This window comes from Portunus trituberculatus, chromosome 30, assembly GCF_017591435.1.
Source record: "Portunus trituberculatus isolate SZX2019 chromosome 30, ASM1759143v1, whole genome shotgun sequence".
Taxonomy (NCBI): Eukaryota; Metazoa; Arthropoda; class Malacostraca; order Decapoda; family Portunidae; genus Portunus; species Portunus trituberculatus.
In genome coordinates, this window is record NC_059284.1 from 132,352 (window position 1) to 150,618 (window position 18,267).

The 18,267-nt window shown below is 42.0% G+C and overlaps 1 protein-coding gene and 1 long non-coding RNA gene across 3 annotated transcripts in view; both read left to right on the forward strand.

Moving 5' to 3' along the window:
* LOC123510745 (39S ribosomal protein L40, mitochondrial-like) overlaps positions 1–18,267 on the forward strand; it is a 219,326-nt gene that overhangs the window by 112,622 nt on the left and 88,437 nt on the right. The gene's annotated exons all lie outside the window — the stretch shown is intronic.
* LOC123510746 overlaps positions 1–18,267 on the forward strand; it is a 33,220-nt gene that overhangs the window by 6,641 nt on the left and 8,312 nt on the right. The window contains exons 2-3 of one of the 2 annotated variants that reach the window (XR_006676582.1): positions 8,174–8,304; positions 8,453–8,681. This is a non-coding gene — a long non-coding RNA (uncharacterized LOC123510746). Of the gene's footprint in view, positions 1–8,173; positions 8,305–8,452; positions 8,682–18,267 lie in introns of those variants that run through there. The other variant, XR_006676583.1, reaches the window with a different exon arrangement.

Below are 18,267 nucleotides of genomic sequence, written 5' to 3' on the forward strand. Positions count from 1 at the left end.
TTCAGAAATCTGATGACGAGGGGATGGCTGCCCGCAGATACACCATCTACCATAATACCCCTTGAGGTGTTAATGGAGCTATAACCTACACCCCTGTTGAAAGACACCGTTAAAAAGTTTATGATGTCATTCACATTTGGATTAAAGGGATTAATGTCCCCTCTACCACAAAAGCTTACCCATTGCTTGAGATGTGACTGGTACTGTTTTCCTGTCTGTACCTGGCTTCCAAGACGCCATGATGAGGGAGTCCCGGAAAGAAGGCACGCCATCAACCGAGTGTGTGTCAAGATAGGGTGTGTTTCTGTTGAGCAGGGATGCATTAAAATGTTCTTTGATTTCCTGAGCAGTCTGGGGTGATCTATCAGCATATGGAGCAGCCTGCCCATCCAAGGCTGTGATCTCCAGAGTGGGACCACTATCCACCCCTTGACCTGCTCTGCCCCCATCTTCTGCAAACACCTAGAGATCAAGGAAAAGGGAGGAAAAAGATAAGGAAGAGTAAAATTTGTCCAGTTAAGAGAGAAAGCATCAAAATAAGTTCCCTCAGGGTCAGGTTTCCATGAGCAAAAAAATAGGTATCTGTTTGTTAAGCCTAGATGCAAACAGGTCAATAGAGGGGGTACCAAAAGTGGAACAGAGAGAACTAAAAACATTGACATCCAATTTACACTCGTGCCAAGAATTGAAAGTGCGAGAAGCCTCATCTGCCTCATAGTTAGCTTTCCCCGGGATGTGTGAACATGTGATCCATACTTCATTATCAACACACCAGTCCCAAATGAGTATAGAAAGATCATTGCAGGGCAGAGATTTGGTACCTCCATTTCATTCACATAAGTAACAGCTGTAGAATTGTCACAAAAAATTTTAATATGTTTTCCTTAACTTCCTGCCGAAATGTCTGCAGAGTAAATAAAATTGCTTTAAGTTCAAGAGCATTGATGTGTAATGAAGTTTCCTCCAAAGACCAACTACCACGTGTAGAAACCTGGTTAAGGCTGCCAAACCAATATTGGAAGCATCTGTGAACAATTCAAGTTCTGCAGCTGGCCTGAAAATAACCCTATCCTGTACTGCTGCATTTTTGCACCACCAGAGTAATTCTTGTTTCAGCTTCTCAGAAATAGGCATCATAGCATCAAATTTCTCATGAGAGTGATGTAAAGCATAAATCTTGGCCCTTTCAAGAACTCTGTAATGCAGTTTTCCCAGAACGACCGCAGAGGTGGCAGCGACCAAAATACCTATCACCTGTGCAACCTGTATAATCTGGGCAACCGACTTGTGCATAAGATCCTCACAAGCAAGAAGAATTTTAGAAACTCTTCTTTCCGGCAAAGAAATTTTCATAGTGTCAGTGTTGATAATGTTGCCTAAGTATTCAATAGACTTAGTAGGAGTAAGAATGGACTTTTCCTCATTGATACAAAACCCAGTCTCCTGAAAAGGAAACAGTTTCCTGCACACAAGTGAGGCAACCTGCTTGTGAGCTGTTGCAGATATGTGAATCATCTATGTAACTGGTGATAGTATAACCTTTGTTCCTCAAATGTGAAAAAACTGGCTTCATAAGTTGTGTGAAAATTCTAGGTTCTTGTGACACCCCATTAGGCAAACAATTGAATTGGTAAATAACCCTTGCCATGTGAAACAGAAAAATCTTTGCTGTTCCTCCGCTATCTTGACTGAGTAATAGCCATGTTTTAAATCCACTGACGCCAAGAAGTCACCTGCATGAATGAGCTTGATCGCAAGTTCAAAATCCTCCATTTTAAAGTGGATATATGGAATGTGTAAATTAAGTTTCTCTAAATTCAAAACTATCCTATATCCACCATTCTTTTTTTTTCCTTAGAAAAATAGGAGAAATAATTTGTCCATATTGCCACTCAGTGACAGAAATTACCTTAAGAAGTAATTTTTGAATTTCAGTAGAAATAACATCCTGTTCTAAAGAATTAAACCTGTATTCAACCTTCTGAAAAAATAAGTGTTTGACATTCTCCACATTAATATCCAAATGGCAGTGTTGAACAAAATCTAATATACAAGGATCAGAAGTAATTTCCTTCCATTCATGGACAAAGTGGTGAAGTCTACCACCCACAAAACAGTCACTTGCCTGATTCAGTGCTGGGGCTTGGAGTAGCCCAGGCCCCTGGCGTTTTTTGGGTCTGGGTAACGTGGAGCCTGGGACGATCTCTGACCAGACTTGAAGGCTGACCTCTTAAACCCGTAGGGCTGGAACCTAGATGAGAAACCTCTAGTTCTGCCAGGAAGATGCCACGGAAAACCTGCCTCTTGGCTGTGATGGTGGACCGTAACTTTGCCGATTCTTCAATCTGTTTTACACTTTTGGAAATATCATCACCAAACAAAAATCTGGACATGGGAACTTTTTCTGTGCAGAGGTGATTCAATTCATGCTTCATCACAAACCTCCTATTGAGGTTGTTCCTAACATTGGCATGACCTAACAAGGCCAGTGCACCATTTATCGGGTTTGTTTCCTGCGCCACCACATGGTGCTGCTCATCACTGGTCACTTTGTCTAATTTTACTAAAGATTTGGTAATTATAGAAGCAGCCCTCAAAGTGTCCTTATTTACCTCCCTCAGCCGAAAATCCACTCTCCTGGCCTCTGGCCTCAGTGCCTCCAACACTTGAGGGTTGCAGTCCACTGCAGAGAGGGCAGGGCAGTTAGCAGGTCTCAAAACACAGTCATCCTCACATAAGGCTTTATAGTCGTCCTCTCGAATGCCCTTATCAAACATAAAATTTATCATATCAGCCACCTTACTGTCCACTTTGGCCGAAAACACGTCCGTCGGCCAAAATACTCCACTACTCACAGTAGTGGAGGGCTCACCAACGGAATCATCATCACTGCTGTCTGCAGGGAATCCCGAGAAGGAAGGAGGGGATGGCGAGCAAGCCTGCCCATGAGAAGGCCCAGCACCTTCATTAATCGTGGTGGTGCGGGCAGTGGAGGAGGCCCCCGCATCCACAGGATTAGGTGAAACCGGGGGAAGGCTCCCACGGTCCCTCTTGAGACGGTCAATTTCAGACCTCATCTCAGCCAGGGCGTCTAAAACAGCATTCCACTGCCTGGGTGGGGGCCGAAGGTAGAGTTGAAGCGGGCGGGGGGCAGGGGGCAGAGGCAAACACGTCGGAACCGTGAACCGAACGTGACTGGTGCTTCCTCGCCCGATCCCCCGCATGACGACTCCTGGAAGAGTCACTGCCCCTGCCAATATGGTCCAAATCATGGGCACTGGGCACTCAATTGGCCAGGGAGGGTCCAACAAGGGCACCAGCCCCATCATCACTGGAGCCGGGAGACTCCATCACACAACCTGGTCGTCAAAGGGAGATCAAAACAAAGCCGTAAGCTTGTATATAGCCTCCCGCCAACAAAAAGCCATCTTGTAAGGCACTAACTGCCCTTAAACAGGTAATGGATAGTAGGCACTGTACCTATGTAACAAGTAACGTGGCCTGCTGTAAGAAAAAGCACCAAATGGACCAGCGGGTCCACAGCACGTCCGTCTGGTGTGGTCAAGCGTGCGCAACTGGTGTTTGGTTGGGCTCCCGCATATCTCATGTGAGCGCCCCATGTCAGCGGAGACGACGGCTGACGTAAAATTGTTAAACGTAGCAACAAATAGCTTGATGACACAGTGGGTGAGATCACCAACAAGGTGCAGGGGACAGGATGTTGCAGAGAGGTTGGATTTGGTATTTACCAGGGGCATCTCCCTAAAAGAGGAAATTGAACATGAATGTTCCTTGGGGAAAAGCGACCATGATGTCCTAAGATTTGAGCTGGATACGGAATTAAGCACGGAAAAGAGTGTGGAGTACAGGGAGGAAAAATTAAATTATATGAGGGCAAATTATAACCATATAAGAGAGTTCTTTAATGAAATTGACTGGTCTGTGGTACACCAGGAAGGGAATATGCAATTGAAATATGATAAATTTATGGATTTATATAACTCTGCTGTGAAGAAGTTTGTGCCATATCACAGAAAGAGGACTTTAAATAATAAGCAGTGGTTTAATAGAAATTGTGAAGAAGCAAAAAAGAACAAAGAAAAGGCATGGAAGAAACTTAAGAAAAACAGTGAAGTATTATAAAGAGAAGTCTACAAAACAGCAAGGAATAGATATGTTGAAGTAAGGAGAACAGCACAAAAGGAATATGAACAGAGAGTGGTGGAAAACTGTGATAGTGACCCTAAAATGTTTTACAAATTCATAAATGGAAAACTAAATAAAAGGGAGGCAATATAAAAAGTAAAAGTCGGGGAAGAAGTATATGAGGATGCTAGAGATATAGCTGAAATATTGAATGACAACTTTTGCAAAGTGTTTACGAAGGAGGAGCATTTTACAGGAGAAAGGCCTATGGAAATAAAGCAAAGTAAGATATAAGGAAAATTATAAGTAACTTGGATATTAATAAATCAATGGGGCCTGATGGCATATCTGGGAGGTTGCTGAAAGAATGTAAAGATCAATTGTTGAACCCCATATTTGATATTGTGGAAACCTCCATACGAACAGGAATAGTCCCGAAAGAGTGGAAAAGAGCTGACATTGTGCCTATATATAAGAATGGAAGTAGAATGGAACTGTTAAATTACAGACCAGTATCGTTAACTAGTATATTGTGCAAGGTATGTGAAGAAGTAATTAAAGCAAAGTGGAGTGAGTATCTAGAAAATGAAAACATTCTGAGTGAAAGGCAGTTTGTTTTCAGAAAAGGAAGATCGTGTGTATCCAATTTATTATGTTTTTATTCAAGAGTGACTGACATACTACAACATAGAGAGGGATAGGTGGTTGCTATTTACTTGGACTTGAGAAAGGCCTTTGATAAAGTGCCACACAATAGACTGATGTGGAAACTAAAGAAGATTGGAGGAGTAAGTGATAAACTAGCAAAATGGATAGAAAATTACTTAGTGGGAAGAGAAATGCGAACAGTGGTGAAAGGAAAGAAGTCAGAGTAGAAAAAGGTAACCAGTGGAGTTCCACAAGGGTCAGTGCTTGGTCCCATCATGTTTTTGATTTATGTTAATGATATGCCAGTAGGAATTGACAGTTACATGAATATGTTCGTGGACGATACTAAAATTATGAGGAGAGTAAAGAATGTGGAAGATTGTAACAAGTTCAAAATATTGGTCTTGCATTCCACTACCTAGATGAAGGAATGATGAAGATACTATGCACTTTAATAAGACCCCAGTTAGAATATGCAGCTTGCGTCTGGTCACCGCACATGAAGAAAAATGTGAAGAAGGTGGAAAGGGTACAGAGGCTGGCAACAAGGATGGTACCAGGATTCAAAGAGTTAGACTATGAGGAAAGACTGAGGGAACTGGGGCTGACCACATTAGAAGAGAGAAGAACAAGGGAAGACATGATAACTATGTATAAATTGGTGAACAAGATTGACATATTGGACAGAGAATTGATAAAGGTGACCACAAGTAGTCATCTCCGAGGACATGGAAAAAAACTAATAAAAGACATCTGTCTAAATGACGTGAGAAAGTACAGTTTCCCGCATCGTAGTATTGATAAGTGGAATAAACTGAGCAGTGATGTCGTTGATGCAGTGTGTGTCAATCAGATGAAAGAGAGATATGACAGGAGTGGACAAGGAGACAGGACACAGAGAGCTTAGCTCGGGCCCTGTAATACACAAATAGGTAAATACATACAGATAGATGGAAGTTTGAAGCCACGAGCGTGAGGAGAGAGAAAGAAGGTTGTCAAGCTGTGAATTAAAAATATTAAATTAAATTATTACATAATAAGCTTAACACACAAATTTTTCACTCTAGTTGGCAGAGAGAGAACTGGGCTGTCTGGGAAAATTTCTTTCATTAATGTTACATCAGTAATAATGTAATCAAATCCCCTTTAATTACGTCCGCACCAGTCATATTGTGACGACTGACAATAATTTGAGAGGAGGAGGATGCAAGTGTCTCCAAGGGTGCTCGACTGTGAGAACAGGCTGGTGTACTCGCTCTCACACAGTCCGGCTTCATTCTCTCTCCAAGCAGGTCAGTCGCTTACTTTGCTCCTGTAAAATTAAAGTAACTTTTATATAAAACATAGTGTATATATATATATATATATATATATATATATATATATATATATATATATATATATATATATATATATATACATATACAGTAAGGTCCCGGGTTAGGTCGGTCTCGAGTTACATCAAACTCGCACTTACGTCAGTCCACTATAAGGCAATTTAAGATTTAAAAAATTGAAAATTTATAAATCGTAAAGCGCAGGGTTTATTGTTATTTTGGGCCACCAGGCGTCACTAGTGGTTATCCGCCACACCGCCTGCTTCACGCTTGAATACAATAACTCTACGTACCTCAGTTCCACCACACCTTTGCCCCTGGCAAGAGTGTTCCTACATCTGCGTTTGCTGACTATCTTAGTATCTTCCTCAATGACACCAAAAAGAAAACTCCTGAGTGATAGCAGTAATGCTAAGAACAGGAAAACCATTACCCTACAAGAAAAAGTGGACATAATTAAAAGACATGAGAAGGGAGAAAAAGCATCAGCGATCGGCCATGCATTAGGGATGAGTCGGACGACTGTTGCTACCATTCTCAAGGACAAGGACCGTATTTTGGCTAATGTGAAGGGCGCTACTCCATGAACTCTACAGTGATAACGAAGCAAAGAACAGGTGTGTTGACAGAGATGGAAAGACTGCTTTTGCTGTGGATTGAGGACAATAATCAGAAGAGCATGCCGCTGAGTGAGCAAATAGTTTGTGAGAAAGCCCGCACACTCTATGAGGCCTTGAAAAAAGAAAGTAACCAGGATGGAGAAACAATTGAAACGTTTGTGGGTTCCAAGGGCTGGTTTACACGTTTCAAAGTTAGAGGAAATCTAACAAACAGAAAAATATGTGAAGAAGCTGCTAGTGCTGATGACAGAGCAGCAAAAGTGTTCATTGAAACCTTAGAAAAGATTATCAAAGAAGAGGGCTACATTCCACTGCTAATATTCAATGTGGATGAGATGGGACTGAACTGGAAGTGCATGCCCAGCAGGACATACATTGCAAAGGAGGAGAAAAGCATGCCAGAACACAAAGCCTCTAAGGAACAACTCACACTGCTCTTAGGGGGTAACTGTGCTGGCGATTTTAAACTGAAACCGCTGCTAGTTTACCATTCAGAAAATCCTAGAGCTATGAAGGGTATTAATCTTAAAGCTAGTCTCCCAGTTTATTGGAAAAGTAACGCCAAGGCTTGGGTGACAGGGGCAATGTTCATTGAGTGGTTCTCCAGTTGTTTTGTGCCTGACGTTGAGCGCTACTGTGCACAGAAGAATCTGCCGTTTAAAGCACTGCTGATTCTTGACAATGCTCCTGGTCATTCTGCAAGCCTATGTGAACTCAACCCAAATGTTAAAGTTGTATTTATGCCACCAAACACAACGTCATTGATTCAGCCAATGGATCAAGGGGTGATCAGATCCTTCAAGGCCTATTACCTGAGAAGAACCTTCAAACAGGCCATCCGTGCAACAGAAAAAGGTGATAAAAGCCTGAAAGAGTTTTGGAAAGGTTTTAACATTTACAGTGCCGTGAAAAACATTGGAGAAAGTTGGGCTGAGGTTACACGTTCAAACATGAATGGTGTGTGGAAAAGCGTGTGTCCTAGCCTAGTGAATAACTATAAAGGTTTTGATAGTGATAGTGTAGAGGAGACCAAGAGCAACTGTGTAAAGCTTGGGAATGAGTTAAGTCTGGACCTAGAGGAGAGTGACATAAATGAGGTCCTCGATTCTCATGACTCAGAATTAAACGCCGAAGATCTGATGGAGCTGGGGAAACAAACAGAGGCTGATGAAAATGACGACGTAGTGTTACGGCAATTTACAATAAAAAACATGGCAAGTGCTTTTCAAGCCCTGGAAAAAGCAATGGTGTTCTTTGAAGAGCAAGACCCAAATGCAGAATGCTTTGCCAGAGTTCACAGGGCAATGGAAGATGCAGTGACTTGCTACAGAGAAATCTATGATGAGAAGAGATATGCTGCTAAACAGTCATCAATTCTTCATTTCTTCAAGCAAGCTTCTCATTCCTCAACCTCATCTTCAGCCTCAACTCCATCCACATCTTCAACTCCATCCCGACTGTCAACTCCATCCAGAGCATCAACCTCAAGCTGATGTTCATCCCCAGACTCCCCTGATAAAGAACTTCTTACTTCAACATCACCTCAGAAACAGGTATGTTCCATTAACTTGGCTTTCAGCTTTCTTAAGTCAGATGATGAAACAGAAATAAATTTTATGTGGTCAAACATTCTCGTATGATAATAAAAAAAAATACAAGTTGCTTGTGTATGTTAATGTTAGGTTACAATATTTTTGGCAGAATGAGTGAGCGAGTGAGGCAGCAGCTGTGTGTGAGGAAGAGAAAACGAAAATGGGAAGCCTGTTACCATGACAACGGGGAGGTAGACGACCTTGAGGGGTTGCGCACCCACCATCACAACAATAACAACTCCGGAGCCTTCGCCTGGGCCACACGACACTCGCAGCTCACTTGCACCGTCTGCGCCTGTCTGCTGATCCCTATTGCATTTCCTGCTCCGCTGCCCATGCTTCTACTCCCACCGCACTGCACTACGCTCTCAGCTGTCCGCCCCGGGCGTCACAACATTCTACCTGCCTACCCTCCTGGCGGCCTCAGGTGTCCACCCCTCTGGCAACATGCAGTCCTTCGCGTTCGCGGCCCTAATCAACAACAAAAACAAGCTTGTGTTTCATATTCCTACATACTTGTAAATAATATAACAATATAACCTTTTACTTATATAACGCTTCAACTCCCACCGCACTCCACAAAGCTCCCTGCTGTCCGCTCTGGGCGTCACAAGACTCACAACATTCAACCTGCCCACCCTCCTGGCAGCCTCACCCCTCTCTGAAACCTGCAGTCCTTTGCGTTCGTGGCCCTAATCAATATATTCCTACATAGTTTTAAATAATATACCAATATAACAATATAACCTTTTACTTACCTGAATAACCATAAAAAATGATTGGTTGAAAACTCGATAATATGCTTTGAAAGTACAAAAACTCGAGTTACGTATAAAATCGACTTACGTCATGTTTCAGGAACGTAACTCTGGCGTAACTCGGGACCTTACTGTATATATATATATATATATATATATATATATATATATATATATATATATATATATATATATATATATATATATATATATATATATATATATATATATATATATATATATATATATATATATATACATACAACCCCGTTTAACGAAGGTTCACACAACGAAATTTTGCTACAACGAAGGTTTAATTTTACTACCATCTGCTCATTTAACGAACACCAAACTCGCTTTAACGAAGTTTTATCCAGGTAATTTTTTTCCAAATTTGAAAGCCCCACCATATCACGCAAGCTTTTGAATACACCAGGAACTGCTGGTACTAAGGCCTGCCTCAGGAAAAAACCTGGGACACCTATACAATAAAGATCAAGATCAAGATCAAGCCTTTCGTGAACAACACGCGCAACACTCACTCCCCAGTCAAAACATTACAGCGTCAGCAGCAGCTTGTCTTCCCTAGCTCAACTTACCACCAAAATGCCCTGCAATTGGCCTAGTGTTCGTAAGAAGACCAGCAAGTCTCTTACTCTCCAAGTGAAGCTAGATATTATTCATAGACACGAGAGAGGCCAGAAAACTATAGCAGTGCTGGCCACTATCTTGACTCCATATTATACTGTCTCTATTTTCAAGTCAGCAGACTCTATTAAGAAGGCTGGTGAGACCGTATCTTTCTTGAAAGCTAAAAGAACCACCTGAACTCATGACTCTACAATGGATAAAATGGAAAGCCTTGTGGAAATGTGGTACATAAGTTTTGTATGCGGTACAATGATGTGCACTTTGTTTACATTCCACAGGTTGCCGGTTAGTGTCTTTCCTGTTTCACTCTTCCTCCCTTCATAAAGTTAAGATCATCAACATTATAAAGTTACATACATACATACATTAGTGTACATTATAATGACAAATTAAACTACCTAAATGTTTAACTTCATAATTTTTACTTTCATTAAACCTTTTACTGTACTATGATGCACTCTCGCTTTGCTTGCTCTCAATGGAAGTTCAAATCAGGGGTTAAACTTGTTATAATCGGTTCACTTAACGAAGTTTCGCTTAACGAAGTGTTTTTAGAACGTAACCCCTTCGTTAAGCGGGGTTGCCTGTATATATATATATATATATATATATATATATATATATATATATATATATATATATATATATATACAGTGATCCCTCATTTATTGCGGTTAATGGATACCAGAAACCCCCTCGAAAGTTGAAAAACCGCGAAGTAGAATTGCTCCCCATAGGAATTTTCGTGTATGTGTATGTGCCTACCAGAATGTTTAGAGTGCAATAAAGGCCAAAAATGGCAGTCTTTCTGGGGTGAAGGGACCGCCATGTTTGTTTACAGTTAACAAATGCGACGAAAGTGCAAATGAGCTTGTGTGTGTGACAATCAGCGTCAACAAAAGTTGACAGTCTTTACAAAGTTGACGGAAAAGTGCTAGTGTGATGCCGCCTTAAGATACAGTATGTGAGACAGTCAACAGTGTGGACGAGACTGGGAGACTGGTGAGATACAACAAAGGAAAATGTTGGGTGAGGCTGCAATGATGTGCAGCCAATCAGCTCACGGGATAAATCCACTCTTGCTCTCATTGGTCGATCTCGTGCCAGGAACCCATCACGCGCCTTGTACGAGTGCCCGCGGGTATGTACAAAACCTCTGATTCAACTCATCTCTTTGTTTGGCATGCTGGGAAACCTCTCTCATGCATCAACATGAAACGTGTTTTTCCACGATATGGCTGCCGATATGGCTGTAATTTTTCATTTTTATCACGAATCACAAAGTGGCGGAGGAACACTGTATATGTATACGAACAATACATGTACAGTACTTTATATACATAGTAACACACATTGTCGTCATTATTACACACCAACTTACTGAATTACTGTATGTACAGTATTCGTAAGTGACCCCAAGGATCCTATGATATAGGGAAAAATCTGCAGAAGGTATCTACGAGTATGTATAAAGCCCATGAAACAGTGAGGATGCGAAAGTCAAATCGCGAAATAGCGAGGGAACACTGTATATATATACGTACAGTAATTGCCCACATATACGAAATATCCAGATATGCGGAATTTCCTCTCCCAACCCCTTATAAATTGAGAAAAGACATGTACATAACCCAAATGGGTAAGAAAACAATGACTGAAAGCACATTAAATGTAAAATCTGGAACAAAAAATGGTGCATAAGCAGTACAGTGGTACTTCAACATACGATTTTAATTCGTTCCATGACGATCGTTGTATATAAAAAAAATCGTATATCAAATCAATTTTTCCCATAGAAATGAGTGGAAATACAATTAATTTGTTCTTGTGATATGAATTTACCCCCCAACCCCACACCCCTAAAAAAATAACATGCTTTAAATACCAACCAAATATAGATTTAATATAAGATAAATGCAGTAATACTCCGCTTAACGAATGTTCATCTAATGAATTTCCAGTTTAACATACAATATAAAGTTAGACCAAAAAGTCTGCATAATGTACAACCACATCCGTTTTAACAAATTTTCTTGGTTTGAATTTGCCGGGTGAGGGGCTGAATGTGGCAGCTTCGCTGTGATTGGCTGCCTTCCTGCCTCTGTCTCTAGCACTCATGGAGCTGGATCCAAGATTCTTTAACAATGTCAGAGCAACCTCCTGCTGCAAAATGGCATCCATGAAGGCTTGGAGGGATGGTGACGAGGTTGCTATCAGGTTGTTCTGAGGTTGGTGGGAACCACCTCTGGAGGTGGTGTTACTATTTTAGGAGGAGGTAGTAGACACCTACCAAAACAATAACTTACTCCCAGTGAGATCTAATAGCACTAGTTCAGGGGGTGCTATGAACCTTCCATTAAAGCTAGTTGTGATCTCGCTGAATGTTTCCCTTTGTGTCTCACAACTCAAGGGGGCAGTCACAGCCTACTTTCTAAAGACAACTCTCCTTCTTCACACAAAACTGCATGCACTTACCACACATACACCCTTCACTCCAAATCAAAATTTAAAAGAAAATGGGATCTGAAATAAACAATGCCTCGGAGCTCGGAGTTCCCCTCTGGGGAGGGGACCAAAAATGTCCCCAGGTCGGAAACCTCTCCTGTTGAAGACCACAAATGCCTTGACACCTCCCTCAACTTTTTCTACATTAACTTCTGCAACATTTGCAGTCTTAGAGCTAATTTTCAATCTGTGGAACACCACCTCTCCTCTACTAAACCTCATCTTCTTTTCCTCACCGAAACACAGCTGTCTGAGGCAACTGACAGTAGCCCCTTCTCTGTTCCCTCCTACTTTCTCTGTTCTCATTTTCATTTCAAAGCTGGATGTTGCGTCTATGTACGCAACGACTTAACTTGTTCTCGTGCCCACGCTCTTGAGTCTTCCGAATTTTCCACCATCTGGGTATGACTTAACAGTCACTCTCAAACTAAATTCATCTGTGCTGTTTATCTCTCTCCTAACTCTTCTGACTATAGTAATTTCTTTGACTACTTAACTTCTAAAGTGGAGCACATTCTGTCCCTCTGCCCTTTTGCTGAGATTTCCATTCTTGGAGATTTCAATGTTCACCACCAGCTTTGACTTTCCTCTCCCTCCACTGATCACCCTGGTGAACTAGCCTTCAACTTTGTTATCCTCCATGACCTAGAGCAACTGGTGCAACACCCTACTCGTATTCCTGACCATCTTGGAGACACGCCCAACATTCTTGATCTCTTCCTCACCTCTAACCCTTCTGCTTATGCTGTCACCCTTTCATCTCCGTTGGGCTCCTCCGATCACAATCTCTTTTCTGAATCTTGTCCTATTTCTCCAATCCCTCTGTAGGATCCCCCAAAGCGAAGGTGCCTCTGGTGTTTTGTCTCTGCCAGTTGGGGGGACCTGAGGAGGTATTATGCTAATTTTCCCTGGAATGATTACTGCTTCCATATCAGAGACCCATCTCTTTGTGCTGAACGCATAACAGAGGTGTTAGTGTCTGGCATGGAGGCGTACATTCCTCATTCTTTTTCTCAACTTAAACCTTCTAAACCTTGGTTTAACTCAGCCTGTTCTCGTGCTATACATGATAGAGAGGTTGCCCACAAAAGGTACTTGAGCCTTCCATCTCCTGAATCTCATGCACTTTATATCTCTGCCCAGAATCATGCCAAGTCTGTTCTTCAACTTGCCAAACATTCTTTCATGAATAGAAAATGTCAAAATCTTTCAAACTCAAACTCTCCTCGTGACTTCTGGCATCTAGCCAAAAACATCTCAAATAACTTCACTTCTTCATCTTTCCCTCCTTTATTTCATCCTGATGGCACCACTGCCATCTCTTCTGTCTCTAAACCTGAACTCTTTTCTCAAACCTTTGCTCACAACTCCACCTTGGATGATTCTGGGCTTGTCCCTCCTTCTCCTCCTCCCGCTGACTATTTCATGTCTACAATCGAAATTCTTTGTAATGATGTTTTCCATGCCCTTGCTGGCCTAAACCCTCGGAAGACTTATGGACCTGATGGGATCCCTCCTACTGTTCTCAAAAACTGTGCTTCCGTGCTTGCACCTTGCCTGGCCAAACTCTTCCAATTTTGTCTATCGACTTCTACCTTTCCTTCCTGCTGGAAGTTCGCCTACATTCAGCCTGTTCCTGAAAAGGGTGACCGTTCTAACCCCTTAAACTACCAACCTATAGCTTTAATCTCTTGCTTGTCTAAAGTTTTTGAATCTATCCTGAATAGGAAGATTCTCAAACATCTGTCACTTCACAATCTTCTGTCTGATCGCCAGTATGGCTTCCGTCAAGGTCGCTCTACTGGTGATCTTCTGGCTTTTCTTACTGAGTCTTGGTGATCCTCTTTTAGAGATTTCGGTGAAACTTTTTGCTGTAGCATTAGACATATCAAAAGCTTTTGATAGAATCTGGCATAAAGCTTTGATTTCAAAACTGCCCTCTGACAGTTTCTATCCTTCTCTCTGCAACTTTATCTCAAGTTTCCTTTCTGACCGCTCTATTGCTGCTGTGGTAGACGGCTACTGTTCTTCTCCTAAACCTATTAATAGTGGTGTTCCTCAGGGTTCTGTCCTGTCACCCACTCTCTTTCTATTATTCAATAATGACCTTCTTAACCAAACTTCTTGCCCTATCCACTCCTATGCTGATGATACCACCTTACATCTTTCCACGTTCTTTCAGAGACGTCCAACCCTTCAGGAAGTCAACAGATCACGTGGGGACGCCACGGAACGCCTGACTTCCGATCTTTCTAAGATTTCCGATTGGAGTAGAGAAAATCCTTCTATCAACTCGACACAACCTTCCAGACAACTATCCCCTCTTCTTCAATGACACTCAGCTGTCTCCCTCTTCCACAATGAATATCCTCAGTCTGTCCTTTGCTCATAATTTTAACTGGAAACTTCACATCTCATCTCTTGCTAAAATAGCTTCTATGAAGTTAGGTGTTCTGAGGCGTCTCCGACAGTTTTTCTCGCCCCTCCAACTGCTTACTCTGTATAAGGGCCTTATCCGTCCCTGTATGGAGTACTCTTCGCATGTTTGATGGGGTTCCAGTCACACAGCTTTGCTTGATAGAGTGGAATCGAAAGCTCTTCTTCTCATCAACTCCCCTCCTCTCACTAACTGTCTTCAGTCTCTTTCTCACTGCCAAAATGTTGCATTCCTTTCTATCTTTTATTGCTATTTTCATGGTAACTGTTCTACTGATCTTGCTAACTGCATGCCTCCCCTTCTCCTGCGGCCTCGCTGCACAAGGCTTTCTTCTTCCTCTCATCCCTATTCTGTCCAACTCGCTAATGCAAGAGTTAACCAGTACTCTCAATCATTCATCCCTTTCACTGGTAATCTCTGGAATTCCCTTCCTGCGTCTGTATTTCCGAATTCCTACAACTTGTCTTCTTTTAAGAGGGAGGTATCTAGGCATTTGCTCCCCTAATTCTGGCTGACGGTTTTGGCACTTTTTGCACTTTTTAGAGAGCCAGCACTCAAGTGGGCCTTTTTTAACTTTCTTTTTTTTTGCCCTTGGCTGGCCCTCTTCCCTACATAAAAAAAAAAGAAAAAAAAAAATGTATTTATGTTCATAAAACATTTCTATTAGCTTTTTACAAACCTTGCCCCCAAGAAAGCATTGTTATGTAATGCATAAAGTGAAATCTTACATGGAATACCAAAAAATAAAGCAGAGATGAGATCGCCCACAGATGAGGCGGAGACTCACGGCGACTCGGCCGCTTCTTCTTCTTGTGACCCTTTTAGCTTGCGTGTTGTCTTTCACCACGATAATTTATGTTTCCACTCCTCTATTGCCTGCTATAATGGATATCATATCTTAGTATTCATATATACTCATGCCATGAGGATAACTTCGACTCTGTGGCACTGAGTGATAGTGAATTACAAATGAAATACCGTGGTATTTCATTAGTAATTCACTATCACTTCGACTCCGTGGCACTGAGTGGTAGTGAATTACTAATGAAATACCGCTGTATTTCATTAGTAATTCACTATCACTCAGTGCCACGGAGTCGAGGTTATCCTCATGGCATGAGCGTATATGAATACTAAGATATGATGTCCATTATAGCAGGCAATAGAGGAGTGGAAACATAAATATCGTGGTGAAAGACAACACGCAAGCTAAAAGGGTCACAAGAAGAAGAAGAAGCGGCCGAGTCGCTGTGAGTCTCCACCTCGTCTGTGGACCATCTCATCTCTGCTTTATTTTTTGGTATTCCATGTAAGATTTCACTTTATGCATTACAAAACAATGCTTTCTTGGGGGTAAGGTTTGCAAAAAGCTAATAGAAATATACATATAATTTTTTTTAACCCCTGTGGTATGTTGGGTACCAGCTCAGAATGCATCCCCCTATTTCCATTATTTCCCATGGAAAATTACTTCCGCTTAACAAATTTTTGCTTTATGGACAGCTTTGACACCCCCTATCCTGTTCGTTAAGCGGAGTATTGCTGTACAATGTTTATTGTATGCATGATATAAATTAACTATATTGCTCAAAATAACAACTTAACTCGCAAAACTTGGGACACATCGATAGATGTTCATCATGCAAGGCACAGAGCACGTCAATAGATGTTTAGGCTTTTTATGGCTATATTTTGGTTATTTTCTTCACGTTTTCTTTGCATGTTAGCTGGCAACACTCATTAGGAGTAAACATATGCTATACGTCACTGTGTCACTAACGATATATGGTAGGAGCGACCGACAGTGATTTCATTGTGTCTGATTCTGACACCTCTTCTGCGCGCCTTACTTGTATACCTTGGGTCTCTCGCCATGTTACAGGGAGACAACTTTTGAATGAGAATGGTATCAACAGTAGAGAGAGAGAGAGAGAGAGAGAGAGAGAGAGAGAGAGAGAGGGGGAGAGGATACAAGGGGCCCGTTTTCTTGCGCTCTAGCCAAGGCCGCTGAACCTGATCGGACGCAAGGCCACGTAAACCGATGATACTACCTCATTCAACCTATGTTATTTTGGTAACCATGACATCTAGAGACTTCTGTTTTTTTGCATTGCAAAGAAGAAGAGTTGCTTGTGGGCAGGAGTAAACATATGCTCTACGTCATTGTGTCACCAACGATGGAGGGTGGCACGGTCTAGATATACAAGGTCTTCCATCCGCACATCCACGGTCACGTGTCTATGACTCGTGTGGGCCCTGGGTTGGTGTGATGCAGGGGCCCAGCGAGCCAGTCAGACCCTGACTTCTGCCCGCGTCACACGTGCCCAAGCAACCGTGCGCCAAGCCATAATCTGACCTCGCCATCTTGAGACCAGTTTTTATTTTCTCTTTATAATACCCAATAGTTGTGCTGTGCTTGCTGCCATAATACAAAAAGAAAGACAAAACCATACCTACATTGCACTTTTCCATACACTCATCTAACTCACCCAGAATTAGCTCAAAGTAGTTATTTTGGTTCATATGAACATTCTTAGGCAAAAACCCTAATTTTCCAATACCACAGTAAGAAAAACAACCCCACACCATCAAAGAATGTGGGTGTTTTACTATGTGTGTTGTGTAGTGAGTCTATTGGTTAGATGAGCCATGTGTGATGTAAGGTTTTGAAACTGCGGCAACTCCTGTATCCCAAGTTTCACATATCTTTGCACAGTCCTTTCACTCACGCTAGACAGTAAAGAAGGGTTGCTGGCTTTAAGTTCTTTGCTGTGTATTTGAGGCTAGGCCTTAAGCTGTCTTCGAATAATGTTTAGATTTCTCTGGGTCACACTGCGCTTACGCCCTTCAGGTGGTGGCGAAGCGTCTCTTCCTCCCTCACGATAAATTTTGTTCCAACGTTGAACAGTTCTGACAGCTATGGTAGTGGTCACGGCAATTTCTTGATTTGACTTATTCTCCCTCACAAAGGCACAAATAACTGAGATTTGGGCCTTACTAATTAGTTTTCTAGGTCCCATAATATTTAGTGACAGGGCAGAATGGTAAGCTCACGCATCCACAAAAAGGGGCCGTGAGTGGGGGTGAAAGAAAATTCAAATTCAAACGACAGGCGAACATTGACTGGAGCTCACGTGACGTATATGCGCGGCCAAGACCAAAATAAGCTTACCGGATGGAAGACCTTGTATATCTGGACCGTGGAGGGTGGTAGCGAGTGATTTCACTGTGTCTGATTCCGCCACCTCTCCTGCGAGCCTTATTTCTATACCTCAGGTCTCTCATCATGTTATGGGGAGACAACTTTTGAATGAGAGTGGTATCAGAACAGGTGACAGCAGTAGAGAGAGAGAGAGAGAGGGAGGGAGGGAGGGAGAGGGAGAGGATACAAGGGGCTCGTTTTCTCGTGCTCTAGCCAAGGCCGCTGAACCCTATTGGATGCAAGGCCACGTAAACCGATGATACTATCTCATTCAACCTGTGATATTTTGGTAACCATGACATCTAGAGACTTCTGTTTTTTTGCATTGCGTGCCCATATACTTGCTACTTCTGTAGTGGTGCTCCGCTTTT